Here is a 20010-nt window from a genome sequence, read left to right on the forward strand (position 1 = left end):
GAATGCTTCCTGAGCCACGCAGCTGCGTGGATATTACACCAGTCAGCACAGCCTTCCTTCAAGTCCATCCTCTGCTTCCTGCAACTCTTCTGTGTTTTCTGCTTTCCACCACATTACGTGTGCATAGTGTGTAATGCATGTTCAGGCACTCAGTCATATCCAACTCTTTGTGACCCCCTGGACTGTAGCCTGCCAGGCTCCTCTGTCAATGGAATTCTCCAGGCAGGAATATTGGAGTGGGTTGCAATGCCCTCCTCCAGGGGATCTTCCTGACCAAGGGGTCGAACTCATGTCTCTTGTGTCTCTTGCATTAGCAGGTGGATTTTTTACCACTGTGCCACACAGGAAGCCCAGTGAAATCAGGCTCAATCAGGTATATATTTTACCTAAAAAAGAGAAAATTCTCAAACAATCCTGAGAAAGAAGTGATTGTTATCTTCATTTATATGGATGATATAAATGAGAATATTGGTGGTAAATAACTTAGCCAAGTTATTAACAACCCAAACCAGAATTCACCCAGCTCTGACACTACTACAGAACTCAGAAAGCTGCAACAAGCACCTACAAAGCCAGACCTTATATTTGCTTTTTTTAAAGTTCAGATTCTTCTATCTGGAAAACGGAATCATAAAAAGTACACTCAACAGTATACTTAAACATAGCCTTTTGCATTTATTTTTTCCCTCCATCACTATTGCCATTGCTATTATGTTTCTCAGAGATTATGCTGGACCACATAACCAGGTATTATATACACTGTTTCATTGTAATAATTCACTGCTTGCATAACAAGGGGAGAAAGATATTATATTGAATTACCTATAATTTTGAATATAGAAATGTCTATATATAATCAAATGCATGTATTGGCCTGCAAGTTGAAAATATAAGAAGTATACAAGACAGGGTCTTCAGTTTGCACATGACAAAAAACTAACTCAAGCCAACTTAAACCAAAAAGGGAATTTCTTGGAAGGGTAGCTATGGAAGTGAAGGAAAAGCTCACAAGAGCCTGAATAGTGAAGTTGTGGGAAGGCCCCCAAATTCTCCTGCATGAGTCTTATACCCATCTCTTGACCATTCTCTGTGACCCAAGGAGTGGTGTTCTACAATGATCTAGCCTGGATCCCAGGTTCACCTCCATGGAGTTAGATGAAATGGGTGTGTGATGTTGTGATTCATAACAATAAATATTTATTTGGTAGTCCTTTCATTTCTGGCACAGAGCTCCTAAAAAACCCTTGGAATTTCTGGAGTGTTATTACTGAATTTCTATTGAGATGATTTTTGGAAAGTACCTAAGGATGGGGGCTGGTTGTCAGGGGAACCAACCATACGATTAGAAGGTTGGCACTTTCAGTCCCATTCCCTGACTTTCTAGGAGAGGAAAGAGGCTGGAAATTGAGTCAGTCACCAATGGCCCATGATTTAATTGATCATGCCTCTGTAATGAGGACCTTTGCAGACAAAGGTCCATCTAGTCAAAGCTATGATTCTTCCAGTAGTCATGAACAGATGTGAGAGTTGGACCATAAAGAAAGCTGAGTGCCCAAGAATTGATGCTTTTGAACTGTGGTGTTGGAGAAGAACTTGAGAGTCCCTTGGACAGCAAGGAGCTCAAACCAGCCAGTCCTGAAGGAAATCAACCTTGAATATTCACTGGAAGGACGGATGCTGAAGCTTCAATACTATGGCTACCTGATGCAAAGAACTGACTCGCTGAAAAAGACCTGACATGGGAAAGATTGAAGGCAGGAGGAGAAGAGGGCAGCAGAGGATGAGATGGTCAGATGGCATCACCGACTTAATGAACATGAGTTTGAGCAACCTTTGGGAGATGGTGAAGAACAGGGAAGTCTGGCGTGCTGCAGTCCATGGGGTTGCAAAGAGTCGGACAGACTGAGAGACTGAACAGCTATAATGAGGACTCCATAATTACGCAAAAGGAGAGGGCTGGGAAAGCTTCCAGGTTGGTGAACACGGAAAGGTTTATGGAGTGGGCATGGAAGCTCTCCCTTTCCCCACACCTTGCCCGACACATCCCTCCCATCTGGATGCTCCTGAGTTATCGTTATACCTTTTTATAATAAACTGGTAATCCAGCAAGCGAAATGCTTCTCTGAGTTCTGTGATCTGCTGTACAGCTGGTCAGTTAGAAGTTCAGATGACAACCTGGACCTGTGATTGGTATATAAAACAGCTGAGAGGGTGGTCTTGTAGGACTGAACTCTTAATTTGTGGAATCTGATATTATTTTCAGGCAGAGGGTATCAGAATTGAGTTAAATTGTAAGACACTCAGCTGGTATCCATGAATTGCTTCATTGCTTGGTGGTGTGGGGGAAAACCATCTACATGTTGTAACTGGCGACCGTCCCTTGACTTTTCTCCGTGGCCACAGGAGTGGGATCCTACAAGTGACCCCTACTGAGACTCAGGTCCACCTCTGTGGAGTCAGGTGCAATAGAGTGGAAGGTATATTTCTAGAACAAGTAGGGAAGAAAGGAAGTTGGGCATACACAGACAAGCAAATACAAATAATCCCCAAACTCAGATAAACAAAATAGAACACCTGCAACAACTACAATCTGATTGGGTGCTAAACAGACCAAATGTTTAGGCTTACAAGAAAACAAAAGATTTTATTGTGAAGGAGAAGTTCATAGACTAAGTGGAATTTTATTAATTCAATTATGTATTGTAGGTAGAATTTTATGTGTTAATTTGAATACGTATTGAGTGCTTACTCTGTGCCAGGGATTATTCTAGACCCTGGGACTACAGCAGTGAAAAAATCAGTAAAAAGTCCCTGCCATCATGAAGCTTACATTGTGTAGGGAGAGACAGATAATAAATAGGATGAAGAAGTACAAGTATGTGGTATATTAAATAATGATAAGTGCTTTGGTGGGGGGCAGGGGAATGAACCTTAAGATGTCTTTTGAGTTGTTCTTTAAGGAATGAGAAAGGAAGAAGGAAAGGCCTTGGAGGAGACACTAACCAAAGCAAAACAACAACAACAAAAAAAATTATTGGAAGCTGAGTTGTCGTGTATGAATGCTGTAAACTTCCCAATGGTAAGTTTAATATGACCAGAAAACAAGTCGTCATCATTCACAATGTCCTGCATACTCTGGGCAAGGACTGTGTTAACGGATAGCATCAGCAAAACACAGAAACTTGTAGAACATGATTGGAAGTCAGGATGCGTGGACTGCACAGTGGATCGTGCAGTATCACAAATAATGATGTGGCCAGAATGAAATAAATGGGATTAGGAACAGGCAAGGAGAGTTACATTGTTTCGCGGTTCAGAAGAACCATGGTGATTTGTAACAGCAGCACTGCTACCCTTTCCTGTGGTGAGAGATGTGAAATGAGCCAGAAACAAGGCATTTGGCAATAAAGAACAGGAAGAGATGTTTCCTGGACCTGAAGAGGAAGAGATGGTGCCTGGACAGCACTGAGCCCCTCCAGGTGCGCTGACTGGAGGATTAAACAAACAGGACAATAAACAAACACGTGAGTACTTCTTTTTAACAATTATAACTTCATAATAAATCACTGTACCTCCCACGGCACCACTACTTTTGTAGTGCTCTTCAGTTGAATTGTTTATGTAGATGTGTTAGTCTCTCAGTCACGTCTGCCTCTTTGAGACCCCATGGACTGTAGCCACTAGGCTCCTCTGTCCATGGAGATTTTCCAGCAAGAATGCTGGAGAATGGTAGCCATTCCCTTCTTCAGGGGATCTTCCCGACCCAGGGATTGAACCCGGATCTCCTGCTTGGCAGACAGATTATTTACCGTCTGAGCCACCAGAGTCCTAGCAAAAAAAGTCCGCCCAGACACCTACCTGCTCTTGGGGTGGCTCTGACCTCACACGGATTTCAAAACCTGACTCAGTGACTCCCCCAACACACACCCCACAACTCTAAGTGAAAAGCATGAATAAGTTAGAGTCTTTAGAGACAGTCGTGGGGAAAAAAATTAGAATTGTGATTTGGAATCAGAAAAGTGAAATGAAAACATTTCCAAAGAGGTGTTTAGTGCTCACCTTTGGGAATGTGTGGGGAGGTGGCCCCTGGGGGAACACACGAGGGCTTCTGACAATGCTAATTTCTTGCCCTGGGGTGTGGTTCCATGGCTATATTCCCTTTGCAACAATTCCTAGAGTTGTATATTTATGATCTGTGTACTTCTCTGTAGGCATCTTCACTTGAAGTTTTTATGTTTAGTTGCTCTGTTGAGCCCGACTCTTTGTGACCCCATGGACTGTAGCCCGCCAGACTCCTCTGTCCATGGGATTCTCCAGGCAAGAATACTGGAGTGGGTTACCATTTCCTTCTCCAGGAGATCTTCCCGACCCAGGGATTGAACCTGTGTCTCTTGTGTCTCCTTCATTGAAGGCGAATTCTTTACTGCTGAGCCACTGCTGCTGCTGCTAAGTCGCTTCAGTCGTGTCCGACTCCGTGCGACCCCATAGATGGAAGCCCACCAGACTCCCCAGTACCTGGGGAAGCCCTAAATAAAAGTTTACCACATACACATGAAAAATACCCATAGACACAATTCCATTCTGAAGTAAAAATCATTTAATTCCAGAGTCCAGTGGTCGGGAGGACAGTCTGCGCCTCAGCATTGCCTGACGATGACTGCGGTGGATTTCAGGATAAGGTAAGTTCTTTCTCTTCCCTCTCCCCTAACAAGCCCACCTCACAGCTTAACTCAGCTCTGTCTCACAGCAATTCTCCACCGTGCCTCATGGAACAGGAATTCCTGCTAGGCTGTGTCCGGACATGCGCGACGCAGTCTGACACACGGGGCTTGGAGAACTTCCCGGAGGTGGTTTAAGAGTGATTATATAACATGTTAAGTCTGTGTTCCTTTTTCAGGCATAACTGAACGTTTGCCAAAATAACTAATTGTCAATCCTTTCCCACTGACCCAAATAAAAACATGGTAAATAAATTACAGTCTCAAAAGACACACACAACGTGGCGTTCAAATGACATCACAGCCCTCCGTGAGGAACATCTCACATCACAAACTCGCTGAAGGGTTTGATGCTGAATTATGTCTTTTTAAGTCATAACACCTGTGGTGAGAGTTAGGTCGGGCTGGGAAAGCGATGAATGTCGTTAAGTAAGAGAAACCAAAGCATCAACAAAAGAGCTACTTCTCTTTCGCTGACTGGTTTGGGTCAGAAAAAGAAAACAAGGAATGTTAATAAGTCGACACGTTGTAGGAAAGCCATGAAAATCGGCAAGTGTCCATGTGCCCAAAGGCCTAATGAGACGCAAGCAGCAGACCTGAGAGAGATTTAATCCATTCCTTCCTTCCCTTCTGGTTGCCTTTATGTCTGGATTTTATAGAACTCTGACTTTACGGATGAATGCAGTGTGTGTAACAGGCAGACGTGTGGATTCTCTTCGATGATGTTTCTCAATGAACACGGAGGTTGTGGGAGCTGGAGGCATGGCAGCATGTGTCCACTGGCTCTTTGACACTTAGCAGCTCTCCCCAAAGCCACGACCAGTGACTTCTCTTTGGTGGCTTGAAATCAGCCATGGTGGGAGTATTTAGACCTCTGAACTTGCAAGTGCTACAGATCATGGCTTTGGTGGATATAGGTGAAAGCAGCTGGTTACTATTAACTAGTGCCCCATGGAGCAGGAGTCTGGCAGCATCTGAAATGACTGTATATTTGGCAAGGGTGGCTAACTTACCCTTCCCTAACAAAAGCTAACTCTTGGGCTCCAGCATGGATAGAAAGCGGAGGAGACAACCTCTTTGTATTCTGTGCAAGTTCAATCAGACCCAGTGCTGTATTTTAAGGACAACTTGGGAAAAAAATTACTCTGTGGCCAGGGAGTACCATGGCATATGAACGCTTGAAACAAATGAGCATATTGTGTCCAGGAAAAGAACAGACTCATAAGAGAAAACTGTCTACAGAGGCTTAGAGGGCATATTGTCTTCCTGAGCTTACATTCAGGTGGTAGAGAATAATACAAACAGGTAAGCAGGACTTTCCTGGTGGTCCAGTGACTAAGAATCCACCTGCCAATGCAGGAGATGCAGGTTCAATCCCTGGGTCGAGAAGATCCTCTAGAGGAGGAAATGACAACCCACTCCAGTATTCTTGCCTGGGAAATCCCACAACTATAGGCAAGTGTAAGAGTACATTTAGTTTTGTAGGAAACTGCCAAGCTGTCTTCCAAAGTTGTTGTTGTTGAGTTGCTCAGTCGTGGCTGATTCTTTGCAACCCCATGGACTGCAGCACGCCAGGCTCCCCTGTCCTTCACCATCTCCAGGAGGTTGCTCAAACTCATGTCCCTTGAGTCAGTGATGCCATCCAACCAACTCTCCTCTGTTGTCCCCTTCTCCTCCTGCCTTCAATCTTTCCCAGCATCAGGGTCTTTTCTAATGAGTCAGCTCTTCGCATCAGGTGGCCAAAGTACTGGAACTTCAGCTTCCGTATCAGTCTTCCCAATGAATATTCAGGGTTGATTTCCTTTAAGATTGACTGGTTTGTTCTCCTTCAGTCCACCTTCCAAAGTAGCTGTACCATTTGTATTTCCATCGTCAATGAATGGGAGTTTCTGTTGCTGCACACCTCCAGCAGCATTTGGTGTGTGAGGCTTCTTAATGGGAGTCAGCAGTGTTGAGTCTGATCACCCAAGTGCACTGACCAAATCCAGTTTCTTGACCTAAATGCCATGGAGGACACAGATAGGGGTACTGTTTCCTCAAGAGGCCTTTCTTTCCAGCTGGCCTTTTCTACAACATTTTCAGTTTGTCTCTCTCCAGAATCGCCACCTAGACTTGGGTCAGGGTAGCAAATGGCCATTCTCATGGGCACCAGCAGAATGGCCTCTGCATAATGAGGCTTTAAGAATATAATCCAACCCAATTTCTAGGTGTTACCTACTTTAGGACGACAACATAAACATTTAAACATAATAGAGATAATATGCAGCTCTGTGGAGCCTGATGGAACAGTTCTGCTAAGTTGATATGACTTTCTTGGACCTAGAAGGTGGCCAGAATGCTCTAGGACAGGGATTCCCAATGACTGTCCCGGAGGCCCCCAGCTCCAAGAAGCAAACAAGTACAGGTCATCTGGGAAATTGTGGGTTAAATACAGTTAAACCACAATTAACTTTTCTGTTCTTGTTGGTTCATTGGTCAGGTTTTAAACACAGGACCTTTCCCAGGCTTATTTTAACTTTGACCAACAAGGTTGATTGACTGTCCAAAAGAAAGATATGTTTTGAAACTTCTCTCCTAATGTCCAGACACCCCTTTTATTGAAAAGTGTTTCTCAGAAGAAATGTTCCAAGGTACCTGTTGTTGTTTAAATGCTAAGCCGTGTCCAAGTCTTTGCCACTCCATGGACTGTAGTCTCCCAGGCTCCTGTGTCCCTGGGGATTCTCCAGGTGAGAATCCTGGAGTGGGTTGCCATTTCCTCCTCCATGAGGTCTTCCCAACCCAGGGGTTGAACCGAGTCTCCTTCATTGGCAGGCGGATTCTTTACCACTGAGCCACTCGGGATACCCAACCCAAGGCAGACACTCTGGAAAACATGATTCTTGAACAGTTTTCCAAAGTCCGTCATGCCATTCAGTCTCATCCATGGAGAGACGAGGTAAAGTGGGGCTTCAGGAATGGTTTTGGCAGAAGGGGGATAGATCCAGAGAGGGGAGGAAACAACTAGGTACTGAGGGAACAGATCAGAAAGAAAGGAAACCTCACGGGAGGGGGAAAGGCCCATGCTTCCAGGAATCATTACCATCACGGTCCCACAGGGGGCACGCAGCCCAGGAGCTTGGAGCAGTGAACCCACAGGGAGTGTGAACCCGCAGGGAGCACCGAACCCACAGGAAGTGCCGCCCCTGGAGCTGGCAACATGGTCATCCAGCAGAATGGACAGGAAGAGTGCTGAGGTCGACATCTGAGAAGAGTCATAATTGTTCATTTCTAGCACAAAGTGCAGAAAAAGACTATCTTTTATTGATTAACAAGCCGAATACTCTCTAACTGACTGGGGGTAGGTGTGGGGAACGCGGCCACCCGCCACGGTCACTCCCACGGTGAGGACAGTTCCCAATAGGAGCTGGGTGACTTGAGAAACCAAACATAGGGCTGCCTTTCATTAGGAAGCAGAGCTCATCCAGAAGCATGTTTCGATTTCTATAAATACACAAAGAAAAGCAGGTTTCCCACAATAAGCAACCCCAGCATTGGGCCCTGTCAATCAAAACAGAACCTAAAGACGAAAAAGCAAAGAGAAACAAGAAGAACCCCTGGAAACCCAAAGGGACATTTCTCTGTGCAATAGGAGCCGGGCAACTCTTGACCTTTTTCAAAATCCAATTAGTGTAATTGTGTAAAATATTTATAAGCCAGTAGATATATTACAGAAGTGTGTGCCACACAAATGTTATTTCTGTCACCCTTTTAATAAAAAGGAGGAGGTAATCCTGGTACAACTGGCAGTCTACTCTTTCTAATTTTGAAACCATTAAAGAGCAATTAAAAACATCCCCGGGGTTCCCTGATGGCTCAGTGGTAAGAATCCCCCTGTCAATGCAGCAGACGCACAAGACACAGGTTCAGTCCCTGGGTGCAGAAGATCCCCTGGATTAGGAAAGGGGAACCCACTCTGGTATTCTTGCCTGGAGAATAGCTACAGTTACAGAGTAGGCTGGTGGGCTCCAGTTCAGGGGTCCCAAAGAGTTGAATGTTACTTAGGGACTAAACAACAACAAAAATGTCCCCAAAGTCAGGACAGGATTTCACACGCTTACAGATCAACAATTTAGGAACTTTACTAATTTCAGGGGAGAAGGAATGGTCTCTAGCCTGAGGTTTAGCAGGCCAGCTTTCAGACGAGTTAATTTTTGTTGATTTGCTTGCTTTCCAGCAGGAGTCATAAAAGTCTTGAGTGGGTGAGACAGGAAAACTGCAGCCACAAGATAACACTGCAGTGCTCTGGTTTCCAGTCACTCCGGCCTGTGCTCAGCCTGTCCCTGGTGCAGACAGCTGCCCTCTCTCCCAGCGGGGCCGCTTCCTGACCGGCCTCTCATCGAGTCCTGCCGAGACGTTGGCAGAAGCACGTCTGTGAAGAGTTGGACACGACTGTATGGTTGAACACACAAGCAGGGGCGGGGTGCGCAAGCCCAGCACACACGTGCCCCAAACCTCGGAGGAGAGAATTCAGCTGTGTCCTTCTGTCTTTCTGCGGACTCTGCAGCTCTGGAGCTCAGTGTCGCATCCAGACAAGTCCACCCACCTCGCCCTCCAGCTAGTGGCCTCCTCTGCTTCCTTATAGCATCCCCTGGCAAGGCTGGCCACAGAGGGCTCGGGAACCGAGAACTGGGTGGCTGTTCTCTCCACACCCTCCTGAAAGTGCTGCCCCCTGCCCCGGCCCCCTCCTCCCCCACTCTCTGATGGAAGGAAAAATGACCCTGGAGGAGAATGCACCCTGCCCGCCTCACCCCAGCTGGCTCTGAATCCTACACTGGGGGTGGAAAAAAGCATCTTTTACTTAGCACAGTGCAGAGCTGCTGCATTTGCTTTTATGGGCAAATACTAATATGCCCTGGTAGCTCAGCTGGTAAAGAATCTGCCTGCAATGCAGGAGACCCCGGTTCCATTACTGGGTCAGGAAGATCCTCTGGAGAAGGAATAGGTTACCCAGTCCAGTATTCTTGGGCTTCTCTGGTGGCTCAGCTGGTAAAGAATCTGCCTACAATGCAGGAGACCTGGGTTTGATTCCTGGGTTGGGAAGTTCCCCAGGAGGAGTGCATGGCAACCCACTTCAGAACTCTTGCCTGGAGAACCCCCATGGACAGAGGAGCCTGGCAAGCTACAGTCCATGGGTTCCCGAAGAGTCAGACTCAAATGAGCAATTAAGAAAAGCACAACAACTTTTTATCTAGTATTTAGAGAGTGTGAGATTCAACATTGGGCTTTGAGAGAACTCAAACAATTTCAAGATATGTCTCTTTGCCCCTTAAATTATCAATACACTAGCCAGACAAAACAAATGCATAAGTAAATGATATATTTTCTTGATTCATAGATGCCATTTATAGAAAGACATACTACCAAGCAATATCTTTATAGGGAATCATCAGAAGTGTATGCATTGATTATATGATGGAATCTGATGTCAGAATAGGAACAGGTGAAGAGAGGGAGCAGCTTGGGAGCAGAGGAGATGTGGGTGGTAGGGTGCTGTGACACCCTGGTGTCCCCTTCACACTTCACTTCATCTTCATGACAATCCCTACAATGCTGATATTGTTATTCCCAGTTTTGCAAATGAGGCAATTGAGACTCATACTTTAAGCAACTTTCCCAAGATCAGGCAGCTGGTGAGTTAGGGAACTGGTGCTAGAACCCAAGCAGGAGAAGCCATAAAGAGTGGTGGCTGTGAGACAGCTTAGAATCTTCCTTGTCCTACTTGCAAGCCTCATGGCTTTAGATAAATTCCATAAAGTCTTTGCGCTTCAGTTTCCGTATCTGTAAAATGGGAACTAATAATAGCACCTACCTTATGGGGTTGGTTGTGACTCCCCCCTCCACCAGCTTTGAGGTATACCTGGCAAATGAAATTGTAAGATATTTAAAGTCTACAGTGTGATGATTTGATATATGTATGTGTACGTTGTGAAGTGATTTCCCCCATGCATCACCTCACATGTCTTTTATTTTTTGGTGTGAACATTAAGTTCTACTCTCTTAGCAAATTTCAACTGTACAATGCAGTGTTATCAATTAGAGTCACAAAGTTAAAGTTAGTGCCCTTTTACTAACCTCTATTTCCCCCACTACCCAGACCCTAGCAACCTCTTTTCTACTCTCTGTATCTATTTAAAAAGAAATAATGGTAAAGAACTAATGGTAAAGAACCTGCCCTTACCAATGCAGGAGACTTAAGAGATATGGGTTCAATTCCTGGGTTGGGAAGATCCCCTGAAGGAGGAAATGAAAACCCATTCCAGTATTCTTGCTTGGGGAATCCTATGGACAGAGGAGCCTGGCAGGCTATAGTTCATGGGGTCACAAAGAGTCAGACATAGCTGGTGTGACTTAGCACACACACAGTATCTTTTTTTTTAAAGATTCCACATATAAATGATACCATGTAGTATTTATCTTCCTCTGACTTTTTAAATTAGCATTGTACCCTCAATGTCTATCCAAGTTGTCACAAATGACAGGATATCCTTCTTTTTTAAACGAAGTTATATATATAGGCATGGAGTTGTTTTTAAGCTTAAAAATTATGTTGTACTTAAAGCACTTACAAGTGCCTGGTAGACACATTGAAAATGCACAATAAATGTAAAGCTATTACTGTTTTATTATTCTGAAAGTGAAGTGAGAAAATGTTTTATCAATATCAAATAATTAACAGGTAAATTAGGCGATGATGGAGACCAGTATCAAAGTTTCAGATTTTAGCAGAAGTCTTAGTCTGCTAAAAGTAAACCACAGGATATTATACATCAACTGCTGCTGCTGCTGCTAAGTCGCTTCAGTCGTGTCCGACTCTGTGCGACCCCATAGACGGAAGCCCACCAGGCTCCCCCGTCCCTGGGATTCTCCAGGCAAGAACACTGGAGTGGGTTGCCATTTCCTTCTCCAATATATCAACTATACCTCAATTAAAAAAAAAAAGGTACAGAAAAAAAAGTAAATCATGTGATAAGTCCTTGCCAGTCTTCCTAATGCCCTCATCACCAAGAAGACAGAGGAAACAACAAGGGAACTTCTATTCTTGACTTAAATCTGACGAAAAAGAACTTAATGGCTATTGTGTAATTTCCAGGAACCTCGAGAAAAAATGACTGCGTCATTCCTGGTCAAACAGAGGAAAGGGACCATCAGGCTGAGCTGACGTGAGTCCTGGACTTTGGAAAACAGGCTTTGGAAAGTTCAGGAAAAAATGATAAGTATGCCCCTGTTGGCCAGGAATATGATTCACAAGAAAGGGAAACTCTGCGAGGAAAAAAAGAAACAAGTGTCAGATCGAACACATAAATAATCCTTGTGAAAAAGAACAGGTGATGCCTGTTCAGAAAAACGTCTCTGAATTGTTCAAATTTCCACAGGATGTGTTTAAAGGGCAGAAGGACGTGCACGTAGGGAGGCTATGCCCTGTGCTTAGAACCAGAGCTGGGAGGGAGGTGGGAAAGAAAGGCCCTTGAGCTCTCATTAAAGATGAGGTCTGGGTTACACACGCACACACACACGTTATTTCATTTTATCCTTTACCACCTTAAAAGGTAGGTGTGAGTTTTGTGTTTGAGGGTGTGAAAATGTGATATAATAAGAAATATGTATTTGGTCTTCATCCCCGGTTCCTGGCACAGGGCTCCTAAAACCCTCATACTTTCCTCCTGGGGCAAGCAGAGTGTCTTGTGCTCTTCTCAATATATATATATATTCTCTCTATATATATATTCTCAATATATATATATCCTCATATATATGTTAGTCACTCAGTCGTGTCTGACTTTGCGACCCCATGGACTGTAGCCTGCCAGGCTCCTCAGTCCCTGGAATTTTCCAGGCAAGAATACTGGAGTGGGCCGCCATTTCCTTCTCCAGGGGATCATCCCCTTTCAACCTGGCCTGATTTTATGCTAATGAGGTGATTCTGGGTGGGCCCCTGGATAGCTTGGGGATGGACGATAAATACCACTAATTAGAGGTTCAAACCTAGTCCAAAATCCAAGGCGAGGTCTAGGCAGAGGCTTCCGTGAGCATCCAGCTGGACAGATGTGGTAGCATGGCCGTGGAAGGGGTTCGGTTCAAGGATGAGAAGGCCAGTCATGGAGGGACTGGTGTCACAACAGGGGAAGATTTACTTGGCAGAAATGCTTACGTGTTTTATACTTCAGTTAAGTCATCTATGATTCTGTTTATGGACAGTATCTGTAAGGTTGCTATTTTAAACATGGCCACATTAATTCATTGACATTATTAAATATATGTTTCTTGGACAGCAGGTAAAGAGAGAACACAGTGCTGAATGTTTCAAAAAATGACAACAGGTGCTGTCTGCCTTCAAGAATTACTTTATTCCTAAAAGGAATAAAGCATAATAGGGACTTCCTCGCTGGTCCAATGGTTGAGTTCAGGCTCCCAGAGCAGGGTACCCGGGTTTGATCCCTAGTCAGGGAACTAGATCCCACATGCCTCAACTAAGAATTGGAATGCCAAAACTAAGAAAGACCCAATGCAGCCAAATAAATAAAATGTTTTTTAAACACCCAGTAAATTAAATAAATAAAAGCTGCAAGAACACAGTACCAAAATGAATGGCCCAGATGCCACAGCAAGGCATGGAGAGGGGATGGCACTGAAAGTTGGCAGAGCCACGGAGGGACAGTTTCATGAAGTGGTGATGTTTGGCTGAGAGCTGAAAAGAAGGACGGTGGGGTCCCAGTGGGTGAGGGAGCAAACCAGGTAAGGACACGAAGGGGCAGAAACGTGGAACAGTGAGGGGAAGGGAAAAGATGAGGCTGCTTGCAGCAGAGCTGGTCACACTGAATCCTGGAGGAAGAAACGTTTGGATCATTAGGAGGTGGTCAGGTGATTCCAGCCCGAAGAGCAGGACTTTCTTGGAAGGCAGGGCACCCGCTGGAGGGATGGGTCAGGCAGGATGTTTAGAGAAAAAGCAGAGCCCAGGAGACTAGCGTGTAAACCAAGCATGAGAGAACAAAACCTGGGCTTCCCTGGGAGCAGTGGGAACAGACAGGAAGAAAGGAATGGGTCTGAGAGACACAAGCTGTGTTCTTTTTATTTTAAAGACAAGCAAAAACATCCATAACTCTACCATGTTTTAGAGTGATAACTGCTATTGCAACCTTGGTACATATTTCTCAAAACATTTTACACATTTACACACTTCTGTGACTTGACGCCTAGCTGTGCTGGCTGTGTAATCTGGGCAAGTTACGTCACCTGTCATGTCTCTTAGGTCCCCCTTTTTTAACCGTCCCCGGTTGACAACTGACTGGCCGAGAATGTATCAGACAATCTAAGTGCACTTAACACACGGCTGGCAGAGTGACTGCCCCCACTGCCTAGCTATTACTATACAACTTTCTCTTGTTCTCTTTCCATGCGTGCACGGCATGGCTGTGCCATAATTTACTCAGTCATTCACTTATTGGTGCACCTTTGGGATGTGTCTAGGATTTTTTCATGCGTTTGCTAGTACAAACAATGTTGCCATAAACAGCCTTGCGCATCTCTAAAAAACTCATGTTGTAAATGGATTCCAGGAAGAGAGAAGCTGATGTGTTTTAACTGTTGATAGATGGTGCCTGACAGAAGGGACACCTGGGATGGCACAGCTGCTTTAAGAAGAATGAATCAAAGTTGGCTTAAAGTTTTGTAATCAATACTTGTGATCAATTAAAAAGACTCAGACAAAATGAAAACAGTAATTTGAAAAGATGCATGCATCCCAGTGTTTGTTGCAGCATTATTTATAACAGCCAAGACATGGGAGCAACAGAAGTGTCCAGCCACAGATGAATGGATAAAGCAGATGGATAAAGAAATGGATATGACTCAGCCATTAAAAAAGAGTAAACTAATGCCATTTGCAGCTACATGGATGACCTAGAGAACATTATATTTAGTGGGAGAAATCAGACAGAGAAGGATAAATACTCATTACTTATGTGTGGAATCTGAAAGGTAAAACGAATATATATGACAAAACAGAAACAGATTCAGAGACATAGAGAACAAACTAGTGGTTATCAGTGGGGAGGGGCTTCCCAGGTTGTGCTAACAGTAAAGAACCCGCCTGCCAATGCAGGAGACATAAGACATGTGGGTTCAAGCCCTGGGTTCCCGTCAGAAAGATCTCCTGGAGGAGGGCATGGCAACCCACATCAGTATTCTTGCCTGGAGAATCCCCATGGACAGAGGAGCCTGGCAGGCTACAGTCCATGCAGTTGCAAAGAGTTGGACACGACAAGTGACTAAGCTCACACACATGCAAGTATTAATATAAATAACGTGCCTGCTAAATCCTAGGTATGTAAATAACATGTAAATGTATTATGTAAATACTTAGCATCTATGAGCCCATCTCCCAAACGAAAGCAGAACAAGAAAATAACTCATATCTACTCATACATTTCCCAACTAACATCACGTCTCTTCTCCCCACCATCATCTTGAATCCTGAGCCCGCTGGCTCCTTGTTTTTCTTTCTTTGTAGTTGTATTGTATTCCTAAACTGCTCATGGTTTTAAAACCATGCTTTAACCTATATAAAGGGTGTCATGTGACCTTTGGGGACCCTCTTTTTCACTCAGTATCCTGTTGCTAAGATTCATCCATTGTGTGGCATGCTGCTGTACTTCATTTGTTAAGCTCCTTTGCTGTCTTACAATGAAAGGTCCTGATGTCATGACTGTTTTTGAGAAACATGCTTACGTTCTTGCTCTTCCTTACCCCATTGTTCCTACTACTTTAGCTTAAAGGCCTGACGGACACCGTGTATTTCAGGAAGGAGGAGTCTCTCTGGTCACGTGCCATGAGGACTCTGCGGTTCACAGCTGTGTGGATCTTATGGCCTCACTATAAATCACATCTTTGTCCATTGTGACTCTCAGAAACATATCCACGACAGCCAGGAGGCCCTCCTTCTTAAAATGAAGCATTTCCCTTTGCTCACTAACCAAGAGGACAGAACAGTGACTCACGGTGTTCGGGTTTCAAAGGGTGAGTAAAGGGAAATGTTAAAATGACTCAGAATATACCCAATGGCTTTTGAGTAAATAACCCCAAAATAGCCTTTTCCCCTTCAGGTTCCTGAGCGAGAGCAGTGTGGTGATCCTTTCCTCAGGGAAGCAGTGCGGTTGGGTGGGAACAGTCTGGCTCAGGCAGGCGGAAGAACCAGTGACTATAAACCACCCACTTGATCCTCTTACTTTGTGACCTTGAGCAAGTCACTGAATTGAAGAGTACTTGGAGATACCTTCTAACTCTGAGCTCAGCAATCAGGCGGCCTGCCTTCTCCATTCATACAAAACTCAACCTCTTTGCAGTTCTTAAAAATGTCTGAATAGGGTTTACAGAACCAGCCCAGCTTTTCTTCATTATTACAGTAAAATGTGGGGAAACAAGGTTCCGGGGCCATAGAGCGCCTGTGTTTGGCCATGACGTCCAGGCCTCACTCAGCCCAACGCTGTCCAGCCAGGGCTGCACAGAGGCGGCCGCGGGAAATTCTGGGGCTGGTGGAGGGCGGCTCAGGCCCCACCTTCTTTCACTCTTCCGGCTTCTCTGGGAACCACAGGTTATTATTTGTGCTCTTTGATGCTTGTCTGAAGGCTGCATACAGGACATTTTCAAAGGGGGAAAACAAGAGAGTGGGAGATGGAGGGAAGAAAGCAGAAAGAAAGTCTTACCAGGGCAAACATGAAAATAAAATGACCTTTGTGCCATAAATTAGGGGGTTGGCAGAGTGGCTTATTAATGCAGCTGAGGTATTTGAAATGTAGAATTTGCTGGGTTGGCAGATTAATCCCATTTATGCTGCAGAAAGTATTCCGTGACATTAAAGGATTTATTTGTTTGCTAATCTGCTTCAGACTCCAGAGGCCTTGTTATAAAATAAGCAGGTGGAGGAGAAGGAAAGGGTCAGAAAGAGGGGTTGGGAGGAGACAGGGTTTTCATCCCCATTTCTGCTGTGAATTTTATGAACCCACTGCCTAATGAGGGCTTTGAAAACACTACACGACCCAGTCCATAAATATAGCCTGGTTTACTTATATCACGGACAAAGTAGAGGGTTTTTGTTGGTTTTTAGAGTTAATGAGATCATTTTTTGTAAATATTCAAGCAAGAAGATACTACTTCGGCTATTTCAAACACAGATGTTGAAGCATTTGAGAAAGAAGCAAATGGAAAGTGTTATTTCGGTGTCTAACAAGCTTTAATCCTCATCATTAGATTTATTGGGAGCCACCGTAACATTTGAAGCAGTCTCCTTTCTTCCGATTTTTTAAACCCCTTCCCCCCAAAAGCAAACAAACATTTGCTTTTCTGTTGCCTTTTTCCTCATGGATGGACACAGGGCAATAGCCAAACATCCTCTTAATCTCTTTTTCAAAGACTCGAACCTCCTTTCGGGTAAAGCAGTCACTTTGTTTTGTTCCCCAGCACCTTGACAATGCTGAGAAAACATAATCCTTCACCTAGAATAGAATCTCAGATTTGCTGTTCCATTACCCGGTAGCCTAAGCATTTGTATTAAAAGACAGTTAAGCCTTTTTCAGTGAGGCATTTCCTTCCTTACCTTCCTCACAGAAAGTTCTGCTTTATTTTTAGTAATATCCTGGCTCCTGGTATTGTATTTGTGCACATAATCCCTTCACAATAATGCTTAGCGCTCTGGTGGCACCTTTCCTCCGAGGAACTCAAAGGCCTTTACAAACATTAATTGGTTCTCACAGCACCCCCATGAGATGCGTGAGTGTTCCATTGCAACTGGTATATTATTATCCACATTGTGACTTCGCCAGAATTCTTTTGCCTTCTTCCCCAGTGTGCTTTCTAATGGAATGTACCTGGAGTCCACCAGGGATGGCCCGTTAGGACCACAGTAAGAGTGAAACTTGTTGAAAGGAAACATGAAAGAAAGATGTGAACTGTGGTATAAGTTGCTTGGCGGTGTCCACCTCCACTGACCCTCCAGGGAAGGGGAGCGGGGTGAAGACGTGTGGAGCTTATCTTCTCTGAAGTCAGAGGAGAAGCCTGACCCAGGGCAGCAATGATGAACAACTTCTGCCCAGAGCGTTGAACAAAGTCCTGTGGATCCAAGCCGTGACTCCTGTAATTCCAGGTCTGATATGCCCTGTGATGGTGAACTCTAACCTGCCCTAAGAGGCGAATAGTACAGATTATCCCAGAAGCCATTGGAAAAATCCTTACTGTTTTTTGGATTGGCACAAGCAGGTTCTGTGCTAAAACTTCACTGTAATGATTTTGTTTTGGGTACTTCAACTTTTTGTGACAAAACCTATCAAAAATCTCAAGATTTTCCAAAAGCGTGGGCCATTGTGAAATGTTTAAAAATGAATGTTAATATTTACGTATTGACTTGAATGATTCTACCTCCTCCTAGTTTTTACTAGATATTTTATTACTAAAACGGGAGCGAACTGGAGGGATAATGTGGTGAGCGGTTACAGGTGAATTTAGGAGACAAAGGATCAGATTTCTCTCTTGATAGAAGCTCAGAAAGCTCAGAAGCAGCAGCTGAAATGGTGAACTGTTGGCCTTTGAGTGTCAGACAATAGGCTCTTTTGCATTCATTCAATCACACTCATCAAATTTTCTGAAGAATTTCTACTGAGATGTTCTACAGAGGAGAGCAAGCACAAAAGGCCACATTTGTATGTGTGTGTGTAACTATGCAAATTAAACGGGCTTCCCTGGTGGCTCAGCAGTAATGATCAATTCAGGAGCCGCAGTAGATACGGGTTCTGTCCCTGAGTCAGGAAGATCCTGACGTGGTAGGCATGGCTACCCACTTCAGTACTCTTGCCTGGAGAATCCCATGGACAGAGGAGCCTGGTGGGCTACAGTCTGTGGGGTCGCAGAGTCCCACACGACTGAGCAACTCAGTGAGCACACATGCAAATTAAAAAGGAAGTTATTATTTTAATTTGGCACAGAAGCCAAACATTTTTTTCTTCACTTACAATGGAGACTGGGGAGAATCCAACAGTGAGCAAAACAGAGAAGAATCCCCACATACGTGAAGCATTTGGAGACAAGAGAGACAATGTACAAGTAAACACGTAAAATAAACAAGTAGCTTATGACAGCCACTTGCAGCTAAACAAGCTTAACATATATAATCCAGAATCTGTGCTAAATGAATTTATATCACTCTCTGAGCTCAAGCCAGTGTTACATTAAACTTCCTCGGACTAATATCCTTAGACTCTCAGTTCAGTCGCTCAGTCGTGTCCGACTCTCCGCGACCCCATGAATCACAGCACGCCAGGCCTCCCTATCCATCACCAACTCCCGGAGTACACTCAAACTCATGTCCACAGAGTCAGTGATGCCATCCAGCCATCTCATTCTCTGTCGTCCCCTTCTCCTCCCGCCCCCAACCTTGCCCAGCATCAGAGTCTTTTCCAGTGAGTCTATATGCCCACAAAACATTCTCCCAGTGCCAGCATCTCTGCGGGAAGGAAGGCTGTATTTGCAAATGGTGGACTCAACAGCTGTGGGAAGGAACTGCCACAGTTGGGGTTAAAAAAAACAACAACTATAATCAGGTAGTGTTCTGGAAACAGGCAGGGCAGACACAGGGAACCAACAGGAAACAGCGCAGTAAGTCCCATCTTCTATTCTAGCCTCGCAGTCTTCCTCTAGCGCCCCCTACTGGCACAGCTACAGCATCAGGTGGCAAAGAAGTATTGTGGTTTGCCAAGGAACAGTCTCAGCACCACAAAGCCAAGTTTAGAAGGCTGGATTTGGGGTTGGATGAAAAGAACTTAATGGACACAATGAATTAAAACTTCTTTGGAAAAGAAACACATGAAGTATGTAACATAGTGTAACCACCATTCAGTCAGTTCAGTTCAGTTGCTCAGTCGTGTCTGACTCTTTGCCGACCCCATGAATCACAGCACGGCAGGCCTCCATGTCCATCATCAACTCCCGGAGTTCACTCAAACTCATGTCCATCGAGTCAGTGATGCCATCCAGCCATCTCATTCTCTGTCGTCCCCTTCTCCTGCCTTCAATCCCTCCCAGCATCAGAGTCTTTCCAGTGAGTCAGCTCTTCGCAAGAGGTGGCCAAAGTATCGGAGTTTCAGCTTTAGCATCAGTCCTTCCAATGAACACCCAGGATTGATCTCCTCTAGAATGGACTGGTTGGATCTCCTTGCAGTCCAAGGGACTCTCAAGAGTCTTCTCCAACACCACAGTTCAAAAGCATCAA

Source organism: Moschus berezovskii, chromosome 19, assembly GCF_049115385.1.
Source record: "Moschus berezovskii isolate FMDL1 chromosome 19, NW_MosBer_1.0, whole genome shotgun sequence".
Lineage (NCBI taxonomy): Eukaryota > Metazoa > Chordata > Mammalia > Artiodactyla > Moschidae > Moschus > Moschus berezovskii.